At 47.4% G+C, this 18,698-nt stretch overlaps 2 long non-coding RNA genes across 2 annotated transcripts; one reads left to right on the top strand and one right to left on the bottom strand.

Moving 5' to 3' along the window:
* Positions 1 to 5,524: 5,524 nt before the first annotated feature.
* LOC125720374 (uncharacterized) lies at positions 5,525 to 12,622 on the top strand. Its single transcript, XR_007385428.1, has 3 exons — positions 5,525 to 5,639; positions 7,937 to 8,029; positions 8,455 to 12,622. It is a non-coding gene; the product is annotated as an uncharacterized LOC125720374 (long non-coding RNA).
* Positions 12,623 to 18,405: 5,783 nt separating this feature from the next.
* LOC125720376 (uncharacterized) lies at positions 18,406 to 18,698 on the bottom strand. The gene is made up of 3 exons (XR_007385430.1): positions 18,635 to 18,698; positions 18,548 to 18,577; positions 18,406 to 18,489 (listed from the first exon to the last, which is right to left on the bottom strand). It is a non-coding gene; the product is annotated as an uncharacterized LOC125720376 (long non-coding RNA).

Raw genomic sequence — 18,698 nt, 5'->3', positions numbered from 1 at the left:
CACCCAGGGGCGGGGCAAAGGCAGGTCACAAGGTCATTCATTTACTCTCCTCCCCCAAAAGTTAAGGGGTGGGTTTACTGTTTCTGCGGCCTCACAGGTGGTAAACATTGCCACTGCAGGAATCACTTCCATGACCCAGCGCCCAATTTCCCATGATTCCCTTGTGTTTTTGGCCCCGCCCACAGCTAAAGCGGTCTCTGCTTCCACGCCCGCTTTAAGTCCCAACTCCTTTCTGGAATCCTGTGTCACATAGTGCACTTTACACCCCGCAAAGAGAGGGGTCAAACGCCCACGTCCTGCGCTTGACCTGACAGGCCAGGGACTGTCTGTCGACGGCCGATTTACAGACGCGGCTGCTGTTAATCTCTGACTAATGTGCTACTATCCCAGCTTGAGGCCCCTAAATCTACCCTGCGTGTGGAGCTCTTCCAGTGGAGCAGGCTGGGTCAGGGCCAGTGCTCCCAGCATCGACTCGGGTCACGAGGCTCAGGACTGCCAGCAGGGGGCGCCCATTGTTGGCCTCCTACCCAGTGTCTCCCTGGACGTGTGCCCTGCCTCCAGCTGTCTTCGGGCCTGTGGTGGAACCAGCCTCAGCAGGGCAAGGTCACGGTTGATCCTGGGGCCCTGGCCACATTCCAGCCTCTGGAGTCCATGCCCAGGTCCACCTACTTATGAGGGTGACAAGGCAACTCACATACCTTTATCTTACTGAATCCTTCCTGTTTTCATTTCAGGTTTCATATGGAGACAAAACCGCCATTTGTTTGTCTTTCATGTCAAGGTTATGATGCATGAGGCAGCCTCACTGTGCCGATTCCAGGAGACTTCCTTGTTAATTTATCTTTCATTTGTATTCGCTCTTCTGGAGTAAACAAACCAATTTACCTGCCACCAGAGCTTCTGGCGTGCGGGGCTCAGCCCGGGGCCCCCGGAGGGCCCGCTGCACACCAGGTGGAGAGCTCCGTCTTCCGGGCTTTTCGGTGGCTTGCTGGGAGTATGCCACCCATGGCTGGCGTGCAGGAACGGCACGCGTGCCACTTGGGCTGCAGCAGCTCTCCTCCCCGCGGTCCCTTTGTGCTGCGGAGAGCCGCGGAAAAGATCAAATTGCAGCCAAACTGGGCGGGCGTAGCCATACTTCAGCCATGACTGACTGTCGATGCTGACTGGTTCCTAATATGGCTGCAGGTTACGCTCGTCCGATCATCTGAGCCTCGATGAGGCCGCCTGCCTTTTTTCTGCACCGTCTTTTTTTTTATTCCGAAGGCGCGGTGAGCAGATGTCGATTTTGGCAACGTCCCGCCCCGAGCGAGTGGCAATTCAAAATGAGACTGCAGAACCGCTCTGGACCATCTGCCTCTGGGTCCGAGCGGCACAGCGGACTCCGAAAACACACGGCTCGCCCCCTCCTCCTCCCCCGGCGATCATGCCAGGCAGCCGGGCTAACGAGCAGCGGTCACCGGCCCCGGCCGCCGCGCTACTGCAGTCTCCGCACCATCACGTTCCGTGTCCGCTAAGCACTTATTAAAGCCCTTCGTCGTGTTCGCTAACAATTATGCAACGTTTGCGATCCCAAGCCATCTTCAGGAACAGCTTGATCTAGAGCAGAGAAGTTTCACGTAAAAGGGGGTTTGTTTGTGACTTCTGTAAATTCTGATTTACGTCGTCCTTTATCTGAAACGATCATAATAAAAACACCCTACAGAAAACATTACATTATTAAAAGTGTCTCTAAAACAACACTTATAAATAAATAAAAAATCTTATGGGATAATAGGATTAGTTTTACAGTTAGATTTTTCTTGCACGAGTGTTGGCTGTATTATTTTAAAATTGAACTAGTATAAAAACGTGCGATAATCTACAAATACAGATGCAACAAAGCACAGGTATAGGCTTGGCCTAAAAATAATCTTTTATGCGTACTTTTTAATACAGATTTATCTTGTTATTCCGTGTAAATGATGCCTATTTTAATCCGCTGCGTGATACTTATATATATAAATCCTGGGTTTGAGGACAGATAACACGTGTCTTCAGATAAGAGAAAGACCCTGATATGAATTCGTTCTCACTTCGGACGGCTCACGCGTGGTGCATGGATCCTAATCCCAGCTCACATCCTCGCAGGACCACGACAATCCTCCAAACAGCTGTAGAAGCACCTGGAGATGCTCGTATTCTTATAAAGCCACTCACCATTTACGTAACTCCCCTTTCTCTTCGCGGTGAAACGTTTGCATAACTAGCTGCAAACCCTAAGCATCATCAGTCATATCTCTTAAGCTCGGGTATAGGTCAGATATTGTACACTGCCCATGACTGCCATATCAGTTAAATATCCAGCTGGTGTAACTATCTGAAATATATAATTAAATCTGCCCAAGCAATAATGCAAACACAAAACGATTAACAAAAATGGATACATGTAGTGTAAACTTCACCATATTTCACGAGTTAACCAAATGAAAATATCTCATGAAGATTTTACTTGTGGTTTAAAAAAAAGTTTACTTTTCTGCGTCCACCCAGCAAATCACTAGGATTTCTCAGACAACCAGCGGAAAGATCCGTATAACAGTAGTCTTTTGCCTACATCTATTTCACAGTCCTGCAAATTTACCCGTAAACAAGTGTCAGTCATACAGCCGGTGTGGAGACAAGCAGCAGCATCGGAAAGTAGAGCAACACACTTTCGGATTAATTAAGTGGAACTGCTTAATCCCCGTACAAAGCGCGCCCGGCAGGGATCCGCCAGCCCATCTCATTTGGCTTTAATTGCCGAGGTAACGAAGCGCTGACCCCACTATGCATACGCTTTTGGGCTTTAATGAGCTATTTGTTGTTACTGAAGATGCTCTTAATCGGCCTCGGCGTGGAGGGGAGTCGGTGCCAGGGAGCAGCGCCTGTAAGCGGCCCGTCCAGCGGCGCAAACATCTGCAAGCCGCCGGTAAGTTTCAGCTGGACGCTGCTTCAGTGTCACTGCAAATTCCTATCACCGCCGATCGCTTTTAAATATAGGCCTACAGCGATTATATGATCGTATGTTTTTTTTTTTTTTTTTTTTTTTTTTTTACATTTTTAAGAATATAATGTCACATTTCCCGTGCATTTACGATAACACACTTTTGCACACTTTAGGCGCTTTGAAAATGTTTAGAAGCTGTGTAGTCATGTACTTTATACCTCGATTTAATTCATGGAAAAATTGGCCACTTGTCACGCAACGAAGTTGAAGTCCATTAATTGCAAATGACTTAAGAATTCGGCGTTCATTTAAACCCAAATGCAGGTCCGCATCAATCCTCACCGGGTTCATATAGCGCTGTTTACCGGGAGCCCGACGGATCGGCGTAATCGCGGCTCCCTAACCCTGAAATACCTGCTGCTGAGGCGCCTCCCGTAATGAATATGAGCCCTTTCGGCTATGTTTGAGTTATTTAGGATCGCGCTCAAATGGACGCTAACACCGGTGCTGATCGGCTAAGTGAGTCAAATGTAAATGTGGATTTAAGGACGCAAAGGGGCGAATTACACTGATTAGACAAACACTGGCAAGCGCCCGAATGAATTACATTAGAGGAAGAATGGCTCTTGTGAAGTTTTATTTAATGTATGTGATTAGACGGTTTAATGTGAGTGTACTTGTGGAATTTGTGCTGATTAGAGGGATGTCAGTGTAGTAAGGCTGGAGCATATGGATGACTGGTCAAACTGCAAAACGGTGCATGGTACTATGGCTGAACGTGTGCGTAGGCTGTGTTTTCCAGTGACTGTTAACAAAGGGTGCTGCCGGCCCGCGCCATCTGGCTTTGGCCGAGGCCACGCCCAGCAGAGACAGACGCAGATCGGCGTGGCCCCAACGCAGGGCGACCGGCCAGGAAACGGGAGGCCCGGATGCCTGACTCCCCGGCTGCCACTAGCCACGAAGGGCGGCCTCCACGCTAACCCCGCGGCCAGCCGGGGACGGGGCCAGCCTGCAGTCTGGAAGGCCACATACCAGAGGCCCACGGTGTCCCACCAAGGTCCAATCTGTCACTACTGCGATGAGCTCCCCCTCATACACACACACACACACACACACACACACATGCACACACACAATATCTCCACTCTGGTCTCGCATTGTAGAAAGTCAAGCAAACACACGTCTGTATTATACCTTAGAGTGAAGTCATTCAGATGTAGCACAAACACATACAAGTACATCAGGGTCCAGGCATGCAAGGAAACCACAGGACACACACACACATACACACACACACACAAACATTTGGAATGATATATTTGTGGGATCCTTCCATTCATTTCTATGGGAAAAACACTAATCCAAACTATAACACCCTTACCATCCACACAGCCCTGACCTTAACCATAAGTAACCAAACAAAATACAAGACTTCAGACATTTTTCGGTGTTTGATTGCAGTTGAAGATTTTTATAAAATTCAGTTTCTCTTTATGGGGTCTGAGAAAATGGTTCCATAAAACATCAAAGTAACAGGTTTTTATCACATTGTGGGGACATAACACACGCACACACACACACAGGGCCAGCTTGCCAAGCAGTAGTCCAGGGTGCCATTTAAGTGGGGGTGGGGGGGCACCAAAGAGCAAGCGAACAAAATCCCCTGGTTGCATTCCTTGATGTTACAATTATTTACACTAGTTTTAATATTTCACTACAGTTCTTGTGAAATGGACGCCGGCTAGCTAGTTAGCAGCCAGGTACCCAATGCTACCAAAATGATCTCATGGAAATGAATTTGTTTTCGGCTGCTCTGGTGGAGGGAGGGTTCAGCAGGATCTCGCCTAGGGCAGCAGAACCCCCAGGGCCGGCCCTGCGTACGCACACAAAGACATGCAGACAAAGGCTCTTCTAACATTCCTTCCATTTTCCCCTTTTCCCCCTTTCATGCACCATACTTTATAAATGCTGTAATAATAGATTGCCACACTCTTGCTGAATGCCTTGGGAGCAGCTCTGTTTAACCTAAGCTAACCTAACTCTGTTGTGAAAAGCACAATGTAAAAATAAATTAGAATATTGGTATTAGAGCAAACCATGGACATGCAGCCACAAAACAGGCATACAGAAACACATCAGGATATATAGTGTACTGTTTTATATAGTACATGAAATATAATGCAATTCACACGCACGCACGTATACGGTTTGAATTGCACATTGTGTGTGATCCACCACCAGCCCAGTCTGATCATGTGTTCTACTCGTTGTTTACAGGAGAGACAGTCTGTTAACTGATGTGTAACCTTGCACATCAATAAGGAAACGGCGCACGCGGGCGGAGGGATGCTGCATGGTTGCAGGGCAGGCGCGTGAGCGGGTAGCTCGGCATCACAGCACGCGCTCGCGCTCGCACGCTCCGCTGCATCGCGCGCAGGCAGGAAGCGTCTGCAGAGCCTCCGCGGCGGCTAAAACGGAGGGGAGGGGTGGCTTTTATAGCGACGTCGCGCGGCGAGACTCGCGGACGCATCTCGCGGCGCAGCGACGTCCGAGTCACGTGCCAGCTGCTCCCCAGGAAGTCAGAAACGGAGCCGGAGATCAGATCGGCGTCCGTATATATGTGTACCTAAGAAACACCGATGACACTTGCGAGGTCCACCGGCAGCAAGATAAAGTGAGAAATCACAGCTTGCCGAAGTGTTAGTTTTACTCCGGAACTGTTGGGCTGTAATTCCGACACAGTCCATACTGGTGTAATGTTTTGAAGGGATTGGATCAGTTATGCAGTACATTAGAAAAGAGATATTTGTGAGTGACAAGGGATATGTGTATTTATGTATATATACATGTATTGAATATATAATACGTAAAAATATGTAACGCTGGTTTACTCCCTTAATCTGCATGATGCATGTGGTTTTAGATAAGGAACTGCCACACAGTAAATGAACGTGTCTCGGAAAGTGGTAGCTGCATATGGTCACATGACTGACCTTTCATTGGTATGTAAGGGATACCCCTAGTGGCTATGGACGCAAAGTGTTCTTGGGTTCAAAGCCTACAGCTGCCCATCTCAGTCGCCGGTCAATTAATCCAGCAGGAAAACCTCCATCTGTTAAATGGACGGAGGAGCTGGAGGTGGAGAATGACATCAGCAGCTGACCGCTAACCAAACGGCAGTGTGACGGATGGTGGAAGCCCCACTAGGGGGCAGGCCTGAGAAGGCGGGTGCAGGAGACATGTGGTTTATTGGTAGGAGGGGCGTGAGCTTCCTGTGGGGTCACTCTTCCCAGCGGTGAACTCCGGAGTGACCCTTGCTGGTTGTCTTCCTGTTTCAGTGCTCACCTCCCTGCCTCCCCCACACACACACACACTCCCTTGCTTTCCAGTCACAGAGCAGTGCACCTTGGCGACACACAAAAATCTTCATGCATGACACGTTGCACGGACACATCGAACGCACCAGTATTCACACACGTAAAAACGAGGTGCCCTGCATTTTACCGAGAGGCATCTACAAATATCCCACTGACTAAAGCATGATAAGATGCTTAAATTCCCCTGTAGCCACTATAAGGTTCCCCAGCAAATAGTAGAAAAGCCCTTTTCCTTGGCTCACATCGCTGTGACTGTCCTCGCACACATCGCTCGTAGATCTGAAAGAATCTATGGAACTCTGGAATATATGGAATACTCCATATATGGTACAAAGGGGGTGTGGGGTGTGGCCACATGCATATACTGCTATAAGATCCTCCCACCCCTTAAAGGCACGCCACTTTGGCTGACGGCACGCTAGGGTGTTTGCATTGCAGCATCAAATTCTCACAGTTCAGCATGTACAGTAGCTTCAGTCCACACACTTAGCCATGTGGGCAACCCGGAATTGGGCTGAAATCTGACACTGCTTGTGATTCGGGGCTGTGGAATGTCACATGGGCAGACAAATGGTATCTTCACTAGTGTTTAATATGTAGCTGAGTCCAGGCAAAAGGGAAATTAACAGCGTACGGCTCACAGGCAGCCCAGGGCATGAGGCAGAGACATTTGGAGATATGCAAACACACACACACACACACACACACATCTCATTTGCTGCAGGACGCCTTGTACACGTTATGTTTATCTGATTAGCTGATCAGCCAAAGCTGCTTAGGATTTCAACCCCGTAAAGCAGCCGTCTGCATTAATAGGTCAGAGTACTGACAGACCGGCACTCTTCACCCCTTATATGATGCCTTTTGTCTTTGAGATATTTGAGATCTACTTTCTGTATGTGTGAGCATATAATAATGAGGGCTGCTTTTGTCTAAGTGATATATTTGGTCCTGAACTAAGAGACCGGACCGCAGAATTTCTTCTGGGTCTTTGTTATGCAGCTTTTTGGCCAGAAAACCATGAATGAAGACAAGAAATGGAACATTTCTATAACCAGTCCCCCTTTGGCTCACATTCCATATTTTTATTGTCATAGTTTGTTGCTGAATGTAACCCCCCTTTTGATTTGTTTAACTGGCTTTGTAGAAATTGCTAATTAGAATTTGGAGCCCAGTGAATCTGAATCCTTTACCTGTGATTGCGTTTTGCACGCTGTACGCTAAAGTCACAGGTGAACGTTTACGGGGTCTGGGTGTGTGCGCTGAAAGTGACACCCCCTCTCAGACAGCATAATAAAAACAAGCTCGGGTTTTAATATCAGGGCCAATAAAATGCATTCTGCCCTGAGTTTACGGCAGGTTACCGGAGAGTCCTGCACTGAGTGGAGGCGGAGTAGGTCGCAGTTGTAACTGTCTGGTTATTATCTGTTAGAATCCTTCCCAGTTTCACCCAGGCTGACTCCACGGTTTCCCGGCGATCCGCTCCGGGTTTTGCAGTGCGCCATGGATGTTACAGCTCGAGTTTAAGATCTTCTCCTGTCATTTCCCTGCCATTTCTCAGTCTCCTTCTTCCCCCCCACCCCCCCCCCCACAGCAAAGCCACGGAGCTGCATGGGCAGTCACTGACGGCGAGGACACAGCAGCGGCACATAAACGCTGACGCGTGACATGTTGTGGGCCGGCTAAGGTGACGAGGTCATGATGTCTTGTTCGTCAAATTACTGAATGGCTTACAGCCTTGTTAAATTCAGTATAATTCATCATTTAGTTTATCTTCTAATTTTACTAACTTTTTAACCTAACGAAATCGATACATGCATTTTACTGAATACATATTGCATGATTATGCAGAACACCTATTCAAAGGTGTACTTAAGACATTAGTTATAATAAATTAGCACTAAATTACAATGAAATATGTATATACATATATACCCTCGTAAAATCAATACATGCATTTTACTGAACACAGATTGAATGATTATGTAAATTTTTATTCTTAAGGCTGTAGTTATAATGCATTTGTATCAAATCAAAGTGAAATAAATATTTTAAGTATTTATTAATTCATTTAGCCAAGCCCCTATTGGTTTGTTACAAATTCCTCTGCAGGTTTATAGACGTGCCGAGTTCAGACACTGGAGTCCATACACTCCTGTACTGTTGTCAAAACACCATGACTTGGCAAAACAAAAACAGTAATTTGGCGTCTTAAAGTATAGCCTGCTGGATTTCCATCGGCATCACCTTGGCCGCAATGACGGGGATCCACGCCCGGCGGAGGAACGGTAAATACTGCCGACTGTGGGGTGAAGAAGTCGACGCGTGACCGGGTCGCTGCGGATGGACGGTGGTAGCGTGGTTCAGGCTGCGCTCCCGGCGTGGACGCCCAATGCTGCGGTCAGCACAAACGACACGCGTTTCACCTTAGCCAAGCATTATGTGCATCTCTGGCTGCGGCTTGCTGCTGTGAGATCCAGAGATGTTGGCGTGTCTGAACTGGAGTCCGTGGTGAACCGCAGGGACGCGTCTCATCGCGTCCGGGGGACGCGCTCCCTCGGATGAGAACGGACAGCGGCACAGAAACGCCGGCACCTTCCGGGTGACCTTAAGGAGGGACCGCTCTAGGAGAAGATGGCAGCCAAGCAGAAGACATGCAAGTTTTCTTTTGTTGTTTCATTAAACCTGAGCCAGGCCCTTAATCCCCGATTACCCCAGGGACTGTCTGACTGCGTTCTATCAAAAAATGTATGTCACTTTGGGTAAAAGCATTTGCTAAATGAAATGCAAATAGGCCATCAAATTAATGACTCATCTGAAGAACATAGCGCCCCCTACAGTATCGGAGTGTAGAGCACCATTAGACTCCATTGTGCCGACTTTGATCACCCTGGTTGAGTCTTCAGAAGCGGTTCTTCACATTTGCTTCTCACCATTCATCCCTTGGCGTGTTCATTTCCATCACAGCTCTCCACCAATGGCGCGCCACTCAGTGTTATTCGTGGAATTCAAACGTGGGATCTGACTTTTTTTTTGCTCCTTATCTCCCTTCTGATGAAATCAGAGAGCGCCTGTGGTTTTGGGGGAAAAGGTCCCTGGTGGGTTAGGAGACCTCAAGCCCCTCCTTTCAGTGGGCAGGCAGAAATCAAAACATGTTTTGATAATCTTCGCGACCTTTTTTAGACACCCTGGTGTTTTTCAGCCCAGGCCCACGTCTCATAATGCCAGACTTCTGATTTCAAAACTCTTAGCATACTCAAGTTCACTTCAGCTAGCAGATATTCCACGAGCCCCCTCCGTGGTCTTACCTGCCGCTCTGTTCCTCCTGAAGCAAAAAAAGTTTGTCTTCATCACATCTATTTTCCAAACCGCTTATCCTTCTAGGTCGCGGGGGGTTCAGAGCCTATCCCAGAAGCAATGGGCACGAGGCAGGGAACAACCCAGGATGGGGGGCCAGCCCATCGCAGGGCACACTCACACACCATTCACTCACACATGCACACCTACGGGTAATTTAGTAACTCCAATTAGCCTCAGTCAGTCTTTGGACTGTGGGGGGAAACCGGAGTAAACGGAGGAAACCCCACGACGACATGGGGAGAACATGCAAACTCCGCACACATGTGACCCAGGCGGAGACTCGAACCCGGCTCCCAGAGGTGTGAGGCAACAGTGCTAACCACTGCACCACCATGCCACCCCTTACAGTGCTAACCACTGCACCGCCATGCCACCCCTTACAGTGCTAACCACTGCACCGCCATGCCACCCCTTACAGTGCTAACCACTGCACCACCATGCAGCCCCCTCTTCAGCACATATCAACTGTAATGTTCGAAGGTGTTTAAAAAAAAAAGAGAATTAGACCTCAGTCCATCAAAAGCTATTAGTGGCTCAACCCCTCTATAAACGGTCAATATGAAGCAATGTCCCAGAAACACAGGTTCCTCACTGGTCTTACAGAGTGTTAAGCGGGCAATTAGCGTTTCCTGAGTGGCGTGTGGCCACGTCCTGTGTTTCATGCTCACTGCGTGGGCGTGTGGCCGGTCCGCCTCACTACTTGTGTGCTTTCTGTTGTACAGTAAGTAGAGGACAGAGCCAGCCGCACACTGGTAGCACCAGTGCCAGGACACAGTTTTTTAAAGTGTGTGGCATAATAGGAGCCATAGTTCATACAGAGTAGCCAACTTTATCATCAGCCAATCATGCTTTGAATTGGCGTGTGACAGGAGAGCGGCACTCCGGGGACCAATCAGCTTTCAGCTGGGGCCGGTGTCCCTGTGGCCCCACCCCCATATACGCCCCCTTCGGGAAGCACTTCTGACTGACACTCTCCACCCACCCCCCAGCCCCCCTTATATACCTGCTTGCAGAGGAGGACTTAGTCTGAATTAGGGTGATCATTAATGAAGTGTTTCCCAATCCGATCCTAGGGGACCCACAGTCGGTCCATGTTTTTGCTCCCTCCAAGATCCCTGCCTGATATTCCGCTGGGAGGAAGTAAAAACATGGACTGGCTGTGGGTCCCCGAGGACTGGATTGGGAAACACTTCATTAATGAGTTTGATTTCTCCTCAAATTAATACGTAGCAGTACAGTAGGTATTGTGACGATTAAGGGCCTTTGAGCGACGTCCTTAACCTGAATTGCCTCAGTAAAAAATCCAGTTTTAATAAGCCAGTGTTGCAGCTTTTTGGTTGTTTGAGGAGCCGATACTGGTCCCCAGCCTTTGGGAGCTGCACTCAGTAAGCTGCCATGAAGTTGTGCTCTCCGCAGATGCAGATCCACTCGTCTGCTGTTAATTAGCTTCGTTAACCTTTAGATTCCATCTTCATCTGCCTGTTTTGTGTTTAAACGCTAACTAATCGGTGTTGGAGGGCCATCACGCTTCCGAGAAGCCACCATGGTGGGATGCTGTCCTCACAGCGGTCAGTCACTGAAGGACAGCTGGCCTGAAGACCAGGAGAGTACGGACTATGGATTCCAGCGTCACGCCCTCTTATTCATGGGCTTGTCCTGAAAATGCATTTTTGGGACCTGAAATTGGGGATTTCAGCTTGGTTCATGTTGACATTTGCTTTCTGCAAGCTGAAACATCTTCTATGTGTATATACAGACGCTCTCGGGTTACGATGGTCCACGTTACGATATTTCGCTTTTACGACGGGTACATGTATTTCGCTCTCAGTACATTATTCAATAATTTGCATGACATATTCAACTTTTTATTATGAAATAGGCTTTGTGTTGATGATTTTGCCCGACTGTGAGCTAATGTGAGTGCTCTAAGCATGTTTAAGGTCTGCTAGGCTAGGCTATGATGTTTGTTAGGTTAGGTGTACTGTATTAATGCATTTTCGACCCCACCGTAATCTGGGGAGAGACCGTATTTGCATTGCTTTGATGCCTCTCTTTACATCCGGCCTCCAGTGTCCTCTCCTTTGAAAACAAACATGTGGTCACCTTATCCAGCGTGACGTGTATCCTTCAGTTATTGTTCTACATTTTGGAAAAATAGAGAAATGACAGTGTGTTGAGGCAGCCCCCCCCTCCTAAGAGCTGCTGCAGAGGCCCCAGAGCAGGTGGGGAGTTGGCTTTCAAGGCCAGCGATGACGGGTAGGTGAATGACGTAAGTCTCATCTGAAATGTGCTCTTTCACTTCGGATGCTTAATAAACATTTACTCACGATTCACCCACAGATCACCCGGCTTAGTCGATGACGGTTTGTTTCACCTCTAAAATATCCGTACGCTGAACAATTGGCTGCACATGGAAGTGAAATTATGAAATTAGTGACATTTAGAAATATTTAAAACAGAGTATCGGCATAATGAGGCAGTCTCAGGCATCTAATTGTTGGTTCATTAGCATGATTGTCGTGGTCTTTTGATAGCTGCGTTTGTTTCGCGTGTTTTATGTGGTAATGTGCTTCCAGTAGATGTTTGTGTTCAATTATTTACTCTGTTGAAAATGCTGTAAACGATTTTCATTTATATCAACGGCTTTTTAGGAACCTGTCCTGGTTGAAACTCCTGGCTTGGTGTAGACTGTAGACTCCTGCTATAAAGCCAAACACGTAGTGAACAGTGGCTAAAATAAGTCCTAAATAGTGAACTACATTTAAATCCGCATTTGTTAATCTATTTGGTAACCTGATGATAGATTCATTAATCTGCGACCAAGAAGAACATCATAGATGCGGGGGCTCTGTTGAAGAAGAACACTTTATTGACAGTCCCAGTTCTCTGTGCCCCATTTGCTGCCTATGAGACACATGTAGGTGAGAACAGGCTTGGGGGCGGGGGGGGGGGGGGGTTCATAGTAAAGGGGCAGCCACCTGTGGCATCTGTGGAGTGGGGGGGTTAGGGGCTTTGCGCAGTGACCCACGGGCTCAAACCGGCGACCTTTGCATCACAGACGCAGAGGCTTAGCCCACTCAGCCACCCCCCACCCATGAAACAGCACCCAGAATAATTCCTAAAAATGCAGGAAAACATTTTTTGTCATTGACAAGTCCGAAGCTCTACGAGTGAGGTTGGCGGCTGCCTCCGCCAGCGCCGCGTGTGTGGAAACACGCCGTTTACAATTCTACGGTGGGTTGTATTAAAAAACTGGTTTCGTTATTGACATTCATTCGTAACAAAGTGACGACACCTCAATTATTCTCTCCTCTTTTGGAGAAAACAAATGAGACAATTACACGCATTAGTGGTCGCCCAAACTCATCAACCCAAAATCAATAGTTATGAATACATGCTGTATGTCATTAAAAGGAGGCTCCTGGAAACCGATGCTGAGGCTGGATCTCGCTGGGGTTCCCCGACACGCCTCTCCTTGATTCTTCCTAATTATTCCATCGCTTCTGGAATGTTCCTGGAATGCATGTCACCCCCCCCCCCAAAACATCACATGGGCTCCCTGTAGTTGACAGGTCACTTTCTGATTCACCAGAACATGAAGTGAATGGTAATATTCCTGGATGGTGAATATGAGAGGGCCGCTGGTGTATCAGGCCCGTTACCGCCGTCTTTACCGGGGGCCTTAATACTCAGCGGGCGCATGAAATATTTAAGGGGAATCTCACGCAATATTCCAGCAACCTGCCCTGGAGCTGAGCAGCCCTAGGGGGCGAGAGTGAGGGGGGGGGAGGGCTGCAGCAGGGACAAGCACCTTTATATCAAGCTCACCGTTCCAGCTACTCAGGCTTCCAGGTCACATTAGCGCTGTTTTGTTTATGCATGGCGGGGCGCCCGTCCTGCGCGCCGGTGTGTGGGCTGGGAAACCTCTGTGAATGTTTGCTGTGGCAATTAGTGCATTTATGTGTGTTTTTATTTCATCTGACATTTTTATCCGAAGCGACATGCGTTAGAGAGAAGGGTTACAATTTCTATGTGTTTTCTGGGATTTGAACCCACAACCTTTGCACAGTTAGCATTATACCCAACTTTTTGAGCTACAGGAGAAAATCATCCTTGCTAATTACTTTTTAAGCCAAAACTGGGTCCCCATTCAGGGACGCTTGGTATGGAGGATGGATGTCATTGCGGACAGGACACCAGCACCTCCCGCACTCTCATGTGGTTCCTCACACAGGAAGTGGGCATGATCTAGATCAGCAGTTACCATTGGTGTAAATCCATTACATAACCTCTGCTGTCGCTCCTGTTGCAGGTAGGTAGTTTGGGGAGCTTCAGGAACTAAAGTCAAGATTCAGGATTCTTTGTTTGCCTTTAGTACATCAGTACACATGAATTCTTACAGGCGTCATCCAGTCAGTAACATGTAACACAAAAGAATTAGGCAGCACAAAACAAGACATCAAAGGAGACATATAACTAGGTTCTATGCAGATACATGGAGTATCATTACTTTGTCCAGTAAAGTGCACCGTGTGTTTATGAGCTTGGAGTATCATTACTCTGTCCAGTAAAGTACACCGTGTGTTTATGAGCTTGGAGTATCATTACTCTGTCCAGTAAAGTGCATCGTGTGTTTATGAGCTTGGAATATCATTACTCTGTCCAGTAAAGTGCACTGTGTGTTTATGAGCTTGGAGTATCATTACTCTGTCCAGTAAAGTGCACCGTGTGTTTATGAGCTTGGAGTATCATTACTCTGTCCAGTAAAGTGCACTGTGTGTTTATGAGCTTGGAGTATCATTACTCTGTCCAGTAAAGTGCACCGTGTGTTTATGAGCTTGGAGTATCATTACTCTGTCCAGTAAAGTGCACTGTGTGTTTATGAGCTTGGAGTGTCATTACTCTATCCAGTAAAGTGCACTGTGTGTTTATGAGCTTGGAGTGTCATTACTCTGTCCAGTAAAGTGTACTGTGTGTTTATGAGCTTGGAGTATCATTACTCTGTCCAGTAAAGTGCACCGTGTGTTTATGAGCTTGGAGTATCATTACTCTGTCCAGTAAAGTGCACTGTGTGTTTATGAGCTTGGAGTATCATTACTCTGTCCAGTAAAGTGCACCGTGTGTTTATGAGCTTGGAGTATCATTACTCTGTCCAGTAAAGTGCACTGTGTGTTTATGAGCTTGGAGTGTCATTACTCTATCCAGTAAAGTGCACTGTGTGTTTATGAGCTTGGAGTGTCATTACTCTGTCCAGTAAAGTGTACTGTGTGTTTATGAGCTTGAAGTATTATTACTCTGTATTGAGTTTGAGTTGTTCTCTCCTTCCTGCTGTTTAGCTGCAGGTGGTTGTCACCTCATGTTAGAACAAAGTCCCATAATAGGTTTCCCTACTCTGTTATCTCACCTGTCAATTGAGGAACTGTACAGGGCTGCTGCAGGTCTAGTTATTAGTTGAATTTTCCACCTGTGCTGTGAGTTCTATCATGCACTGGTGTGGGCAGGGGCTGTGTGACGGCTGTGGGCCTTTATGTTCTCCCGCACTGACTTGAAAGAGACCAGTCTCTGTTTACATGGAGAGCAACATCTCCTGGTCCATCAACCGCTGACCAATGAGTGCCTCATTCAGTGAGCTGTTCACACCTGCAGAAGCCAGGCAATGATTTCCTCCATACAAACTCTAATTACCGACGCACTCTGCCACAGCAGAACCACAGCTGAATCGAGGGAGACCCTGTGTGCTGTCAGCAGGCCTGGTCAGCTGCAGAAGTCTGTGTGATCACTGCCATAATCAATCTCTACACGGCGAGGCATTAAAGCGGAATTGATTTTGTGCTGCATCGAAGCTATTTTGACAAAGTGTTGGGGCCGTGCTTGTTTTTGAAGTCAATCCCCTCGACACCCCGCGCCAGCGAAGGTCCTCAGACAGAGCCCTCGTGCAAGTCGGGCTTTCGGGATTCCTGCAGGCCGCGCCCAGATTGTGATTGATCTTGCTGTGTGCTGTTCTTCACTCCCATCCATTAAGGGTGCAATTACCTCCCAGGGCTGGTCAGAGTGGCCCTGGGGGGTGAAGCAGGTGTTGATAATACTGGCAGCACCCCCCCCCCCCACCTCCGAATCTCTGTAATAACACTAGGACTAGCCAGCCTGACCTTGTCCATCTCTCACATGGAAGGTGAGACCTTGTATCCCATCATCCAAGAGCAGAGGACGATATCAAGAGCTTTTGGGAAGTTAGTCATGCTCTGAGGGACCTGGATGGAATTACAACAGTCTCGCTGTGTCGACCAACCATGACGGATGCGTGAGTAGGCCGTTCAGAGACGGGGCTCCCTTACAGCAAAGACAAAGGTTTTCTGGGGGGCTAATAGTCAACCAGCGAGCATGTATCTTCATAGCAGGCGAGCGGAGAATGTCATTACCTATAAGGTTTGATTTATGTTTCCCACAAAACAGTCGCACTGCTTAAAACACATCTAGTGGGACTCTCATGCCTTGTAATGTCGTCTCATAAGTCATTTCTGGAAGCAGCATTAAGGATATTTAATATGAAATCCAGGTTTGACTGAGGTTTATAATGGTCCAGAAAACAGCTATTTAATCTCCTGAACAGCTTTATCTAAATCAGACCTTAAATACACAGGACAATTTGTATAAAATGTATTGGATTAAAACTGAACATTTTTAAGAATAATGATGAGAAAGTATGTGTAATTTATTGTGTGTAATTTCACGTCTGGTAAGATATTAGCAGTGTAGCTAAAGCCCCCAACCTAAGGGGTGAAACAATACAGCCCCCTGCAACATCCTCCTCTTGTTTTGTGCCACATATTTGCAGAAATCCAACAGGATGTCTTCCCTGATTGGCTCGGATTTCACTGTGCCATCACATGACGCCAAACAGCACTGCTGGCACCAATATGAGGAATTCAGGCAAACAGCGGGGGCCTGACATGCCTCTAGGTGGCGCTAATCCAGTGGAAGGCTGAAATGGCAGCTTCCCACTACCAGTGAACCAAGCATAGATCCGTTTCGCCTGTGTGGCAGATGGACCTGGCTATATTTAAATTGTACAACCCTGATTGGTTCCCTGCGCAAGTACTTTTAATAGGATTTGCTGAAAAGGAATATTTGCTTTGAGAACAAAGTCTATTTTAAGTATAATGGTTTGTCTTCAAATAATGGGTGCGCTACTATATCATGGAAAGAATACTATAGTCAAAGGTTTTTTGAATGGAAAACACCTCTGTCAGGTGACACGGCGGTTCCCCCCCCAGGGGTCATGTGACCTAGCTGTTTGCCTTGCCTTACGATGATCCACCTCGCCATGGCATGAGGGGTCACCCTTCGTCAGCTATACGACGTCAGAGACACAGTCTGCCTGGAAAAGGGGGCTCTGGATTTTGGAGCGTTTGTTCGGAATGTCGGAAAGGGATGATCCTTTGGACATGGACGAAAGTCAGTCGATGCTGTCGTGGGGTTCAGTTTATTCAATTATCTGTTATTTTAAACTAATCCAACATAACATGTCCACGGCCAGTTTCTTAAAACGAAGAATAACATGAAGATACTGTATTTATCTGGTACCTTTTTTTTTTAAAGCAACTTACAGTTAAAAAAAGGGCATTCATTTATAGGGGGGGTTGCTGGGATTTGAACCTATAACCTTTGTATTCTTAACACAATGTGTTACTAATAGTATTTTTCCAGTTCATCCTAACCCATTATCCAAAGTACAGTAAATCATCCGTCCATCCATCCACCCTTCCATCCATCCATCCATCCGTCCATCCATCCACACCACTTGCCCATTACTGGTGCAGAAATTCACCAGAATAATATCATCTATTATTTACGTGCCACTAACAGCAGGCCAGTGGAATCAGCCTTAATGCTTCTGCTGTGTTTCCACTGATCACTCTCTCTGTTTCTCTTCAACAGGCTGGAAATATAAGTGTGTTTTAATCAGACGCAGGTCGCGGGTGCAGTTTGGCAGCTGCTCAGTTTGAACGTCAGGTAAAAGAGAGTAAATAACTTCACTGCTCTTCACCAGCGGGCAAAATCCAATGCAGCACGGGCTCCCTCAGGCGCCATGCACTCTCAGGTCCCCCCATCCTCCCCCCCTCCACCCATAACCCCACCCGAGGGGAACCCCCCCCCCCCCCAATCAGCAACCATCACACCCTGTCAGACTCAGGAAATACAATTGTGTCAGGAAACAAATGGGCCAGAGGACGCCAGCTCGGCAAGAGGGGGATGGGGGGGGCTAGAGAGGGCAGCCGGCTGCCGCAGTTACCTAGGACTGTGGGGGTGGGGGGGCCAACATTCCTGACATTCTTTCAGCACTAGCCGAGTGGACAAGGCAGGACCACTAACACGGCTCTGTGCACTGCCCTGCCCTTATACACACGCTCCTTAACCTTATACACACATTACACACGCTCCCTAACCTTATACACAATACACACGCTCCCTAACCTTATACCACACTGCACACGCTCCCTAACCTTATACATAATACACACACTCCCTAACCTTATACATAATACACACGCTCCCTAACCTTATACACAATACACACGCTCCCTAACCTTATACCACACTGCACACGCTCCCTAACCTTATACATAATACACACGCTCCCTAACCTTATACATAATACACACGCTCCCTAACCTTATACGTAATACACATGCTCCCTAACCTTATACAGAATACACACTCTCCCTAACCTTATACGTAATACACACGCTCCCTAACCTTATACACACACTACACACGCTCCCTAACCTTATACACACACTACACCCGCTCCCTAACCTTATACGTAATACACACGCTCCCTAACCTTATACACACACTACACACGCTCCCTAACCTTATACACAATACACACGCTCCCTAACCTTATACCACACTGCACACGCTCCCTAACCTTATACAGAATACACACTCTCCCTAACCTTATACATAATACACACGCTCCCTAACCTTATACA

This window comes from Brienomyrus brachyistius, chromosome 25 (assembly GCF_023856365.1).
Source record: "Brienomyrus brachyistius isolate T26 chromosome 25, BBRACH_0.4, whole genome shotgun sequence".
Taxonomy (NCBI): Eukaryota; Metazoa; Chordata; class Actinopteri; order Osteoglossiformes; family Mormyridae; genus Brienomyrus; species Brienomyrus brachyistius.
Note: the sequence above shows the minus strand (reverse complement) of the source record. Positions and strands in the feature narration are given on the sequence as shown.